The sequence below is a fragment of the Argopecten irradians genome, chromosome 6, assembly GCF_041381155.1.
Source record: "Argopecten irradians isolate NY chromosome 6, Ai_NY, whole genome shotgun sequence".
In the NCBI taxonomy this organism is placed as follows: Eukaryota; Metazoa; Mollusca; class Bivalvia; order Pectinida; family Pectinidae; genus Argopecten; species Argopecten irradians.
Window position 1 is genome coordinate 28209945 of NC_091139.1, and position 13129 is coordinate 28223073.

General features: G+C 33.5%; 1 pseudogene; it reads right to left on the bottom strand.

Moving 5' to 3' along the window:
- Positions 1 to 4373: 4373 nt before the first annotated feature.
- LOC138326426 (heat shock 70 kDa protein 12A-like) lies at positions 4374 to 12760 on the bottom strand (annotated as a pseudogene).
- Between the last annotated feature and the right edge of the window lie 369 nt (positions 12761 to 13129).

Below are 13129 nucleotides of genomic sequence, written 5' to 3' on the forward strand. Positions count from 1 at the left end.
CTGAAACGATTAAATTGATGCGTATGTCATTTAAAAGTATTCGAGACCTTTTGATATGCACGTGTATATCATGACGTATCAAGTGGCTGCCCGTATTATTTTTTTGTGAAAAATGAATTATACATATATGTTATAAAATTCGGTTAGCATTTTTATTATCTTTATTGTTATATACACTGTATGTGATATTTAAACGAAAACACAGATTTTACCTAAGAAGCCAATTATATATATAATGTAAGTATCGGTTAGCTTGTAATAATAATAATAATAATAATACTGTAAGAGATATCTTTATAATTCCAATTGTTCTGAAATCAGAACGATTTTTTAAGTGTTCCAGCAAAATTAATGTAGTGTAACTTACTTACTTTTGGAGAAAATCGTCTTTTTGTGTCCCTATTTCCCTGATGCAAATTTTCACTTGGAAGGTCTTTATCACTACGGTGTTTGTTCACGTTGAAAACAAGCGTTCTGACGCCCTTCGCGGGTAAAGTTCATTTTACGAATTTAAAATCAACAAAAGGAGCGGAATAATATCAAGAGACAATGCATTTTAGCTCTAATATCGACATTAGTCGGGCACAAAACCCGATATCGGATAACAAGAATTTCCTGTAATAGTTGCAATAGGAAAATATTAGATGTCGTAAATAAATGTTTAATTTCTTTCGTTCGTTTGATTCAATTTCTAAATTTGTTGACTTGATCCCCAACATTCCAGTGACGTCACTTTTAGTAGGAGTGAATGAAACGGCAGTCAGTCCCGCCAAACAGTGACGTCACAATCACCGGAATGACGTCGCTGACATAATTCCAACGGTAGTAAAAAGGAGTACACACTCATTCAGTTTAGTGAATGCAACTTTTCTTGATCATCGAAGAAGCGTTTCGCTTTGAGCGAAATCGTGTAAATAACAAGCAATTTGCTTTCGTTTTGAATGCCATCTTATGTATGTATAATGAGAAAAGTTGCAGGATAAACGGAATACACGGTCAATAACTTACAATAAAAGTTTTATTTTGGTGTCCACAGGGAAAACCGAGATGACTCGGCAAAACCTCCTCATCTCATCTCATCGCACAAACAATAGCAGTATCGCTATTAATTATAGCAAAACAAAAATGTTCAACGTTGAAAATATTACAAGTCTATTCATTATTTACATAAACCAGTAATTAGAATAATCATTTATTTCATCTAGACTAAATAATTTACAAATCCCATACACCGCCTGCAAGGAGACGTCATTGGCCTATCGCTACCCACGATACACTCGATCGTTGTCTTATATTATGTAACTTTTCACGGGATATTAAATCTAGATATATATGTTTTCGACAGTTAAATTTTTATGAGCATATGTAAAACAAGCAGTCTCAACTGCTATTCCGAGACCGTAAAATGCAATCTTTGGTCACCTCAGCCAAAACACAGGGGCACGCAAATTATGACAGAAACGTTTACTAGTAATTTGATACGTATGTCATTAAAGGCATTGGAGACCTTTTGATATGCACGAGTATATCATGGCGTTTCAAGTGGGTGCCCGTATTATTTTTGTGAATAATGAATTATACATATATGTTATAGAATTAGGATAGCTTTTTGATTGTCATTCTTGTTATATACACTGTATGTGATATTTAAACGAAAACACATATTTTACCTAAGAAGCCAATGATATATATAATGTAAGTATCGGTTAGCTTGTAATGATAATAATAATAATAATAGACTTTATTTAAACTTGATTACATGTTGAGCTTAGCAGCTCGTCTTATACATGGTTAAGATAAATATAACATATATAATATATACAGTGGTGCATCAATGAGGTTGATACTAATGCCTCCGCATAAATAAAGAAAATTCAGTTATGAAAGTCAAAATACTAGCTGTAACATTCTTCATATTAAAAAAAATTATAGAAAAAATCAGTGATAAAATTATGATAACATAATTTGCAACTAAAACGATGAAAAAAAACTTGATGACTTTGTTAGCCTGGTATATTTATTAGGTTTTCTTTTCTTCATTTTTTGACATTTGGTAATTACATTATGCCGATCACTATCAATGAACACTTCAGTCATTTTTAGAATTTTAATTAAAAAAAATGTATGCATTGTGCAGTTAATTAAAAACAACGCAAATCAATATATTTGGTCGAAAAACATTTTTTAATTGTCGAAGTGATGATAATGTAAATTCCAATTTGTACCCACTTCAACTACTCCTACTCGATAATTCTCTCTGCATTTTTTACATATACGATATATTACATCAATACACATTTCAATCATATGTACTAAAAAACAAAGATAATAATAATGACAGGCTCAATGGGCACGACAATACCCATTTTCAATTATTCTATATGACTACAATAACAGGGTCACATCAGCAATAAGAGAAAAAGAAAGGACTGCGAATACAAAAAAAAAAACAAAACACAGAACACAGAGTCTAAGGTCCAATCAAAAAAAAAACAAATAGATTTCGATGGGTTTTTTTTCATTCACAACAGACGAGACTACCATAGGCCACAAAACCACGCGGAGCATCGTGACGCTAAGGTGTCCATCAATTTCACACAACGTCTAATAAGTCGTTCTGCATGTTCAAAATTAAAAACAATTAACTAACCTAAAATATTCGCCATACAATTTCTACTGAGCATGTATATGGAAATCAGGATTAATCAAAAAAGTTGTATCTACGCAGAACCTTGTATCATTAGAATGATCACTTTTTGATTATATATTTATCATTCAATTTCAGGCAAATATTTTGTAATGTAATACAAATGCAGATGTATTCCACTAAATTGTTGTATGTCTTTTTATGTATTGCTTGTAAAGAAAAACCAATTCAAATTAATAAAACAATTGTAGCATTTTGAATTCGGTCGATGCATGTTTTTTTATTGACCAAAGAAAAATTATCAACCTCGGACTACGTTCCAGACTACGATAATTTTCTTTGGTCAATATAAACATGCATCGACCTCATCAAAATGCTATAATTGTATAATATACATCGATCAGTTTTTTAACTGTCAAAGTGTAAAAAATTTTTGAACAAAGACTTTTAGAAGAAACCTTACAAAATTATAAAAACGCGTCTTCGGATCCCGTAGATGAAGTGAATCATATAAATGTTAATTCAAAACAAGCATTTCAAATTGAGGCATTGATTGTTTAGATATCTTTTCATATTTTATATATCCTAGGCGAAATCCAGACACACCTGCATTCAGAATTTCAATTGAAATAAGCACCTGCTTCTTTTCATCCCGCTTCCATTCTTTGTCGTCAACAATTGAAATACAATTATAAAATAAAGCAGTACATTGACATAGATATGTTTTTCCGGTACAATTCTGTCGTAAAACCGTTGGGACATTCCAACTGTCAAAACTCATTTAGTAAATGACAAACAAAAAGCAACACTACAATTAGAAAATTGAAACACATACGAAACAACGGCTATACTTCACAGTACACCCCACATGATTAAAAATTAATATGTTCAACATTTTATTATTCAGTAATAGCAAAACAACCCATCACTAGTGTCCTGTTTAATTTACCAGAACTTAAAAAGTTGATCTAGTAATTAAACTAAATTAAATGATGATACCAGTGTTAATAGAACTTAGCTCCCTAACTCAAGTGAGCTCAATCATAAATGATGATAAATGAATGTTCAGCGCTGTATTAGATGGATGTGATATACAGATATACAGTAGTCACATTCCAATTGCTAACAAATGTTTTAGGCTTCTCTGAGCTCCATCTACTTGCCAGTATATCCGATGATGTTTAGGTATTACACCAAGCACATGAGATGCTGCACAGTCTTGTCGACAGGATATATCTATCACTCTCATTGTTCGTTGCCATGCATTCCATCACCCAGTAATCCCTCTACCTGGAAATAAGATATGGTAAATTCAGTTCAAAAAATTTCAGTATACCCTACCACACAAGTTACCATCATGGCAACGCACAATATGCAGATAACGCTGTTTTAGTGAAATATGACAAGAAACAATGCTAGAAATGTACGGAAGAACATCAATTAATGAAAGTTAAATGGGGGCCAGTGTCAACACTTTATGCGGATTTTCTTATATTTACCGAAGGTATCATGTAGACATGAAAATATAATATTGCACTCTTCTGATAGAATGAAATACTCAATATGTAGTTCACATGGATTTGAAATGCGATTATAAACCTGTTTCCTGTTTTATGTTTCGTATTGTGTGCATTTGACACAGGTAGCGAAATTAAGAACGGAGAGAAATGCACACGAATTAATTTAAGAAACATAGTAAAACAAAAAGAACAATTAGAGAGGGAACTTACATATATTCAATCTGTGTTTCGCAGGTTTCTCCAGTTGACAGGTTCTTAGCCTGTAAAGTGATGCATGTTGGGCAGAAGATGATAGTTTGCTCAATCCTTACCCGTTCCTTCCTCCCATTCACAATGAAAGGCGTGTGTGTAGGACCCCGAGTACGGTACAACCAGCATCATCGTCAGTAAACATGGGGTTCACTTTCAGACGAGACATACACGGTGCAGTCTATGGTGTCAGAACTATCTGTGGTAAAAGGTGTCCAAATAAATGATAGTGTTCGGTTTTCGGGAATTTCCTGCCCTTGTTCGATATATTTGAGAAATACATCTTTACATCGTGCGACCCCCGTCTATGACTACTAACTTGTCCAACGGGTGTTTGGCTTTTTCAAACTTTGGCCAGTCTTGAATGCCGTATGTATATTTTGCTTTGTCTTGTGCGAGCTCTGAGTCCCACTGTAAACCGAAGTAGGCTGCTCCACTTACTACAGCGAGGCCTGGATCCTTTGGAACGATAATTTTCTTTTGGGGAAATTTCTTCCTGATAACGGTTGTAAGTAGTTTACATTTTGAAAACTCGCCTACCATAAGTAAGAACTCAACATTTTGTAATTTGTTGTCTTCTATGACCTTCTCAATGTTTGCTCCGATAGCGGTGATAGTATTTTCAAACAGCAGGCACCACTGTTCCTTTCGTATTCTTAGTTTGCCTTGACCTTGAAGAACTTTTACGCTATCATGGGAACGGCTCACGTCAATGTTGCCTTGAGAGATGATTTCATACGGTATCGTAGACATTATACAATCATTTTCGCTCCTCGTATGTCAGTGGAACACACATCTTTTTTGTGTTTAATATCCCTCACTAAAGTTTGATACACATCTGTATCTCCCTTCACATTTAACATGCACTTCTCCCCGAAGATTTGCTCGAGGAATTTCAGGATTTCCTCTGTAAACATTATCAGCTCCAAGCGTCCTACCTTTGGACGGAAATAGTTGTTTGAGACGTCCACCATGTTCATGCCAAGATATATCGACAGTTTTACCTTAAATAAGAAAATAAATAAATACAAAATGAGAACTTCGACCACAAAACTTTTTTCCGCTTTCTTCATCAGTCCACATCTCTAAGCGAGTTGTGCTTTTGATTTTTCATAATTAACCGATATATTTTTTTAATATGGTTAAGGGATACAAAAATTCCAATATACCCAACCGTGCGTAATATGCAAACACACAGGTACATTTCTAAATAGAAAGACAAATGAACAAATTGGGAAATGGAAAACATTTTCTCTCGTATGTACAGGTGTAATACTAGCTGGTCTCGGGCGATGCACTCATGTTGTGCGAAACGGTATTGCATGGCTACCCATTTTTTTTTAGAAACAAGGCTGGGTTTACTTTAAGGGCCCACTACCTCTCCGAAACGGCTTTTAATTTTTTAAATTGGAATGTAGAACGAGATCGATAATTTTGTAAAGTCGCAAAAGTTATTAAACTTACCGTTAGTCCTATACTCATCATCATCATCTGGAAAAATTATTCCAATAAATAAAATGTTAATTTTCATAACGCGGGTCGTCTTGTGTTTCCCGCCGTAGTCCTGAATACCGCGCGGTAGTTGACTATCACTGCGCAAGACGGCAAAACAGCGAAATGAATCTCCACTGCTATCATACATTACGCAGGGAATATTGCTTATGTTTGGTGTTGTTAATTATTAATGTTTTAATAAACTTTTTAATTTTGCTCCAGAAAGGCAGTGGGCCTTTAAAAGATACAAACAACGGGATTTCTGTCGAAAACATCACGAAATTTTCATATACGGAGAATTGCTTTGCAGTCGCGGTTTTTTCTCTTCGTATTTATTTCAAAATATCGGAAATTAATTGAAGTAAAAATTACAATAAAACGTCGAGATATGAAAGAAAAAGACTCTTTCATGTGTGTATATGAAGGATAGGGATAGTCTACCCTTTGCATCACAAAATGTTGTAAAACCATCCAACCTCGGTTTCCAACATCTTGTTACCCTCGGGTAGACTACCCCTATCCTTCATATATACATTTGAAAGCGTCTTAAAATATTATCAGTAAGGTTAACGGTTAGCGTTTATATCACGAGAACTTTAGCTAACACGAGTTTATCTATCTTTCCAGTGTTGTTTTCTTCGAGGTGTTTGTTATTATTGTTATTATTGTTATTGTAAGTATTCATCTGTATAGCATTCTGTTAGCTTTAGCAAATATTTCTACCAAAAGATCTGGCTGAGAAGTATTCTTTGATTCTTGAGTAGCGCTATCATCTCCAAGTGGTGTTCTTCCTTCTGACGAAAAAAGCTTCTTAAGAAATCATTCATGTTGATGGGATGATAAAAACAATTATCACTAAGAACTAATTATTAAAATTCATGATGAAAGAGTTCATTTTGATAAAACAAATCGAACGGCAAAATTATCAATGTGTGCATTTCTAAAATGATGTTATTCTGTTTTATCATGTGCTGAAAAAATAATGATAATTTGACGGAAACATTTTGATGATTTCCAGTTTTTTAAAATTCGCCTTCTATTTTAAAAAACATTTTAGTCAAAAATATCTTCTACACTCAAGTAACCAATGCATTAAGATAATTCTATATGATAGCATGTAGTGTTTCCCACAGCCCTGATTAGCATGGCGCCGCGCCGTGCCCTTTTTACCTGACGCCATGCCCCTATGACAACGCCGTGCCCTGTTTGTCCCCAGTACACTTCTACTAAACTACAACAAAATACCAGGTAGTGGCATGATAATTAAGTAAACAAAAGAAGTGTGACCACTCCCTGACCCCCTGACCAACACCCCAGTGGCCCTAATTAGCAGCCTTGGGCTATTTCCACCTTGGCTTGTGGTGTCACTTTCAGGTCTGTGTATTACGTTAGCTGAAGTCAAGCAGCCGATCGGCAGCCTAGAAAACAATCAGCTGGCCTTTCAATAAGTTTTATGACTACAGCTAGTGAGCATTACTTCAAAAACAAATACTGCTTACAACTGTAAATGATTTACTCACGTTTTTAATGCTAAATAGGCCTATCTATATCGGATGGATGTCACAAGATTTGCAATCGTAATGGCTGCCAATTTGGGTGTATTGTAATAGAAGATCCGGAGGTATTGAATTTCAGGATTTTACTAATATTCACGTTTTTTTAAAAATGAAAACGGTATTATCTTTTTTTAGAATTTCGGTGTGAATTTATTTTTAGAAAAGATATCTTAATAATAATAAAATTATTAATAGCAAAGTAATTAAAATAAATCAAATTGAAAAGAAATCAACTTTTTTCTCTATCAGATTAAATTGAAATATTTTGCATACTACTCTAACACTTATCTGTATTTTCTTAATTTAGTGCTTGTAAATTTAGAACATTATTTTAATTGATTGTCCATTATTATGAAACATGTTATCTTATTCAAATTAATACAGTATTTTTAATATTTAAATAAAGATATATATTAAAATAAAGGTAATTGGATTGAAATAAAGGAATACATTTTGAATTTTCCCATTCTTTTAATTAATATAAATGAAATTTAGATCTTTATTGTGAATCAATTATAGTCATGATCATATGATCTGCAGATTACAATTTTCAAAATCATTTTTTTTCACTCAGAATAATTAAATAGATGTCCTGATATTACTTAGCAACACAGAGAGTTTAAAGCATTTAAATGATATTAAGTTGAACCAGAATTAAATAAACAAAAAGACAGTTTTAAAGATTTCCCCTTGTATTGGAAGTTGTCGATATAACCTTTGTGCCCCTCTGATGGTTATTTATCGCGGTCAAGGTGCCCCTTTCAAAACCCAGCACCATGCCTTTTTTTTCCTGTGGGAAACACTAGCATGTTAATACGTTACAGTATCATATCATAGACGAAATGTTTATTTAAAATGATATTATAATTACCTGTAGTTTTAAAAATATTTCTTATGATTTTTCTAAAAGTCAAAATTATGATCTACCTTGTAAATCAACTACAATGTAGTCTTCTCCAGCGTTGAACTCTCTGTAAAACGCCTCGCTCTCAGGATTGCGACCGAACGCAGCGACAACTGGTTCGGAGACGACAATCAGCCCATCTCTAGGTATGCAAGCCTGGTGAAAACGGAAATGTCGTGTGTGAAATGCAAATCTATCATGTTTCTGCCAAATAGACTATTACTGGCAGTGTCTAAACGTTTTATTTCAAATCCACCATCTTTCAGGTTTGGGTTTTTTTCTTTCTTTTTTATTAGAAAATATGTATTTAAGTTATAAGTGTCATAACTGGGAGAAAATATTGACATGTTTACTATTTCTTTGGTAATCTATTAAAAATCATAAGGTTTGATGAATTGATCTGTGGAAATCATTCAAATGCACTGAAAAGCATGCATTACGCTTTTAAAAGGCTTTGTTAATATGCCTGATTTGTGCGCTGTGACATTCTTTCTTTTATTCTTATGTTTAGATGAAAACAAATCTGTAGGAATCTTTTCACAATTACCGATAACTTTGCAAAAATGTGAATTGAAGTATTTATAGACCACAACATGTCTTCATGGACTGACCGCATGTACTTATTTCACTGCGCTTTAGACATAAATTTAATGATTTTCGGCCGTACTGCCAATTTTCTTTTTGACATCTTGTACTTTTCCAAAATTCTATGAAAAACGACACTACATTTAAGTGCGTCAAAATGTTCACAAAGTCGTGTGTTTCTTGAAAAGTAGACCTTAAACGTTACATAGAACATTTTTATATGTATGTTCAAATTTCAATGTTTCCATGCAGTTATGGTAAACAAACTCGGCTAAAATTTGCGTACAGTGTACAAGCCTAGCAAGTGTAAATAATTTGATGTACTGAAATTTTATTTATAGCATAATGGTTTGTCCAAAAAGGACAAAAGGTTTAAATATGTATGCAATGAGATAACAAAAGGACAGAAACTTCAGTTTGCAATTTCATTTCGAGAAATCGGAGCTTGGGGCGGATATAACGAAACTGAAAGTAACATTTGGATTAGGACAAAAATGACTACATTCAAAATATTCCAATTGACGGTAAAGGAAATATCAATGAAATGCAAACATTTTTATTCGGATGTATACCTCAAAAATATTTCTTCAATGTGCGTTATCTTTACAATGTAGGTTGTAACACAGCGTAGAAATTGTAGTCACAATATATTTTTCGATATCGGTGTAGTCGCCTACAAGGATAAATGTACATGAACCGAGTTTACGGGAAAATGGTATGGGTTAGAGTAAAATTGGGAGAAATCCCAAATTCCGACTAATTTATGCAGGCGTGCATATCTACACTGTAATAAGATTGTAGAGTAGTATCGGTACTATGAAAGTATTATACGATTATGACATCGTTTAAACGACCCTTATGACGATGAGTATTCAGTGTTTTTACGCCGACATTCGAACTTCGATTAGGTGTCTGTTTACATATGTTGTCAGTCTAGGGGATTTATTACATTTAATAGATTAAACATTTTGTTCATGCATTCTATTATAATGTTGTGTATGCAATTTATTTCTGGAGTTCTGCATATTTGCATTTAAAGGAAGAAATATCTTTGGCGCTTTAGGTTTATACTTATTGTACTTACCCTCTCTGCTGCCTCCCTTATGAGTTGTTTGCCGATGTATCCCCATCTTGCAGGAATAGTAATTACATACTTAAAGGCTTCTTGTATGAATCCATACGTTTGTATCATTTTGTCATGTTTAGTTTTAATAAAACTTATCGAATGAAAAAATATGTCGGACACCAATGTGAATTTCCCTGTCATATCCTTCAATTTCTCACTTTTGCTCACAGCCTACAAAACAAATAATGTATATAAATCGTGTCTCCATTTGCCAAGGTAATTTTTTATCAGATAAATTGTTATATGAACTTCAGAAAGCTGTCATAGATAGGCACTTGCTGTACGTAATCTAATCAAAAGCAAAAACAAGAGTGTCTGGAATGAAACATTGGGTCTTTATTAAGTTGACAATTATGTATAAGAAACATTTATTATTCTTATATTATCATGTCATTTATATGCATAAGCTCTGCCGTTGACGATGACAGACCTACGGATGCATGATTCTAACGTGTAAAATTTCTAAATGGGTTAAAATGATACAAAGATATTCAGGGAAAACAATTAATTCTATTCTGGCTGGGCAAAGGAAGGACGAGTATTAATTACATATTATTATATCAATCTACTGAATTAACTTATTCGCCAAAATAAGTGATCGGTGGGTACAAAACGGCGTTACCAAATTACGTGATCGATGGGACGTCCCCAGCACCCCCAAAATTGTTAAGTTTTTGTTTGGAAATAGTCCGGAGTGACACATGAACATCGAACAATATGGCTTTGTAAGCACGCTTCTTTTAGAGAAACAAAAATAATTTCGACGAAGATGAAAGAAACACGAAAACTACTTTTGTTCAATAACAAAGAAAACAATGTGAAAAGTGTCAAGGATACCTTCACATTACATTGTATGTAGATTCTGGAAGTAGTGGAAACTGCTTTCGTCCTCCCCTTCCGTCTGTGCTATATTACGATAATTTGTATCGGCCTCATAACCAAAGGAATGGAAACTCCTGTCTGGGTTCAACAGCAGAGCCGTAGGTAATTTTACATCAAACGAATTACTACCATGCATAAACAAATTTATTTGACCCCCCCCCTTTCAAAATGACTCTTGAAGGATGCAGCAGAACAAGTATACGTCTCCCCTATATGTATTGCAAATGATACAATGGTGTGGATCATGTTTCGTCGGTAATGTGACTGTAAAATACAAATGGTGCGTTATTATTAAGTTGCATGGTAGGTGTTTAAGTTGTATTTCATGTAATTCTTACTCCAATAAACTGTTGTTAAACATACAATTGGTGAATATGAATGCAAAAACATGATGATTCAAGTCCATAAAAACACTGTCATAAAATTCAGAGAGAGGGAAGGAATGACATGCATCGTTTTATAAGCGGACACATGTATCAACATCATGTTTAACATTTTCGGGTAATATCGGAAAACCGAGTTACATCACGTGACCGACATCGGCGATTCCCGTATAGATCGGAACCTCCCGAATCTTATTTCGTGACCAACATCGGCAATACCCGTACAGATAGGAATAGATAGGAAAAATTCGGATACTCCCCAACTATTTAAACATGGAAAATCAATATTTGAATTTAGTTTTTTAATAACTTTTGCGAATGCGAACTTTACAAAAGTCGGTGAATATGGAAAGTGTAAAACTTAGAGAGACGGAGAAAAATATTAAGAACGGTTTAAACGTTTTTTCTATAACAAAAAGACAGTCATAGACCATAAAACTTAAATGATATATCATGTTTCCTTCATCTCACTATTTCAGAAGATAATTACATATTAAGCTCGTCTTTACACAATAGAAAAATAATACCATGTACCGCAGACCTTCATACTATACTAGAGTAGAATAAGTGCGTTTCTGCATGAGTGGACGTGTTACAGAAAGACCTTCTTATTTAGTACTGTAGTTGTATGTTGAACAAAATCGGAAGCGATTAAACGATATAAAAGAAATCATGTTATGTCTACATTACTACACCAATGATCAATACAACATTTTTTTAATCACAATGATATCTTTGATATTTATTTGACACTGTACAATGTACAGTTCAGATTTCTTAATTACGCTCTGACACACTTACGTGTGTAACAAGAAGTCAAATCAGTATAATACATTTTGTCAGAAGGTATGTACGGTTGAAGAAGCCCAGAAACTGTTTCAATGATATAACAAACGATCCAGATTTGAGTTCAATATCATAGAGTATTAAAAATTTGGTAGAAATAAACTATTATAAACAAATAAACATTTATGATTAAATTCGAAGCTAGTCCATGCAATTTGAAACTTTTTCAATAACCCATTTAATAAGGTGATGATGATAGCGACATATTCCACAATTTACACGTAAAAACATTTTTATGTGTATAAGTTGATAGGGGTATTCTACCCGATGGGGACAGAATGTTGTAAAATCCCTTTTGAAATAAATTCGAAAATTCAAATTCTCCATGCATGAAAATTGCATGGAATTTTCAACGCAAATCCCGTTGTTTGTATCTTTTAAACTAAATACAGCCTTATTTCTGAGAAAAAATGTACTGAAAAAATAGTAATTTTGTCGATGCTGTGATATCACGAGGTTTTTCTGTTACCCATGCAGTACAGTCTTAGGCGACATGAGTGTATTAACCGAGACCACCCAGTATTACACGTGTATGTATGAGAGAAAATGTATTCTCTCATTTATGCGCGTGCAATACTGACTGGTCTAGGGCAATAATCATCACTTGAACAATACCATTTTCTTCCTAAACATACATGATATCATATAATGAAATATTCACTGCATTTCCGAATATACCATTGTTACGGATTTGTAATGATATTTGCTCTTAACGCCAATATATTTCTATAAAATTGATTTAGGCAGCATGTGTCTCTCACATTTATTTTTATTGAAAATGAAACAGAAGGTATAATACATTTATCTATACCATTTTATTTTATGGGTGAGGTATGGTGCCGTATTAAAATACATTGTTACTCTGCAGTTTTGAAAAAAAAAAAAAAAAAAAAAAAAAAATCAGGTCTGCGACGGCCTTGTAATACAAGTTTAAATA